Raw genomic sequence first — 2,055 nt, forward strand, 5'->3', positions numbered from 1 at the left:
AGAGAACAGATGTGTCACTGTGTTTTAGAGAACTAGAGAACAGATGTGTCACCATGTGGTAGAGAACAGATGTGTCACTGTGTGGTCGAGAACTAGAGAACAGATGTGTCACTGTGTGGTCGAGAACTAGAGAATAGATGTGTCACCATGTGGTAGAGAACAGATGTGTCACTGTGTGGTCGAGAACTAGAGAACAGATGTGTCACTGTGTGGTCGAGAACTAGAGAACAGATGTGTCACTGTGTGGTCGAGAACTAGAGAACAGATGTGTCACTGTGTGGTCGAGAACTAGAGAACAGATGTGTCACTGTGTGGTCGAGAACTAGAGAACAGATGTGTCACTGTGTGGTCGAGAACTAGAGAACAGATGTGTCACTGTGTGGTCGAGAACTAGAGAACAGATGTGTCACTGTGTGGTCGAGAACTAGAGAACAGATGTGTCACTGTGTGGTCGAGAACTAGAGAACAGATGTGTCACTGTGTGGTCGAGAACTAGAGAACAGATGTGTCACTGTGTGGTCGAGAACTAGAGAACAGATGTGTCACTGTGTGGATGAGGCCTTTATAATTCCATCCATTGTGAAGGGAATTCAGGTTTGCCTCTGGGGCTGGCTGGCTTATCCAGGTACATTAAGCTGCTATCGCTCCTTTTGTTTAAATGCACCTGGTGAATCCTTCTCATGCATGGGGAGCTAAGCACCAGGATGGCAAACCCCAGTGTGTTTTTCTAGATGTGTTTACCTGTTACGCTAGATGGTAATCTACGAATGCTGGGCCTTGGAAAACATATCCTTCAATTGTACTCTTTAATTCAACAGATAAGGAACAATTCTCAGTTTGGTGTTAGGAACGAGGTTTAGAATACAAAGGAAAGGGAAAGGGGGTACCTAGTCAGTTGTACAACTGATTGCATTCAACTGAAATGTGTCTTCTGCATTTAACCCTGAACCTCTGAATCAGAGAGGTGCGGGGGAGGGGGGGGCGCTGCCTTAATCAACATCCACTTTTTCGGCGCTGCATGTTAGATAACGCGTTTCACCATGGCACTGGATTTGAGTTGTGCCTTGTCGCTGTAGCAGGACTTAATCTGAGGAATGGTAGGCGCTAATCTCTGGCTTCATCGCTAAAGCAGTACTTAATGTGCTAATCTCTGACCTCAGTGTGAGAAACCTGATAATGTCCCCCCCCACCACTTCATGAGAGAGAGAGGGAGAGAGAGAGAGAGAGAGAGAGAGAGAGAAGTTGAGAACTAGTTGAGAACAAGTTCTCATTTACAACTGCAACCTGGCCAAGCTAAAGCAAAGCAGTGCGACACAAACAACAACACAGTTACACATGGAATAAACAAGTCAATAACACAATAGAAAAAATGAAGTCTATATACAGTGTGTGCAAATGGCATGAGGAGGTAAGGCAATAAATAGGCCAATTACAATTTATCAAATTAACACTGGAGTGATTGATGTGCAGATGATGATGTGCAAGTAGAAATACTGGTGTGCAGAAGAGCAGAAAAGTAAATAAAAACTATATGGGGATGAGGTAGGTAGATTGGATGGGCTATTTATAGATAGGCTATGTACAGCGGCAGAGATTGGTTAGCTGCTCAGATAGCTGATGTTTAAAGTTAGTGAGGGAAATATAAGTCTCCAGCATCAGCGATTTTTGCAATTCATTCCAGTCATTGGCAGCAGAGAACTGGAAGGAAAGGCGGACAAAGGAGGTGTTGGCTTTGGGTATGACCAGGGAGATATACCTGCTGGAGCCCATGCTATGGGTGGGTGTTGTTATCGTGACCAGTGAGCTGAGATAAGACAGAGCTTTACCTAGTAAAGACTTACAGATGACCTGGAGCCAGTGGGTCTGGTGACGAGTATGTAGCGAGTGTCAGCCGACAAGAGCATACAGGTCGCAGTGGTGGGTAGTATATGGGGCTTTGGTGACAAAACGGATGGCACTGTCATAGACTGCATCCAGTTTGCTGAGTAGAGTGTTGGAGACTATCTTGTAGACGACATCGCTGATGTTGAAGATCAGTAGGATAGTTAGTTTTAC

The sequence above is a fragment of the Oncorhynchus masou genome, chromosome 27 (assembly GCF_036934945.1).
Source record: "Oncorhynchus masou masou isolate Uvic2021 chromosome 27, UVic_Omas_1.1, whole genome shotgun sequence".
NCBI classification, from domain to species: domain Eukaryota; kingdom Metazoa; phylum Chordata; class Actinopteri; order Salmoniformes; family Salmonidae; genus Oncorhynchus; species Oncorhynchus masou.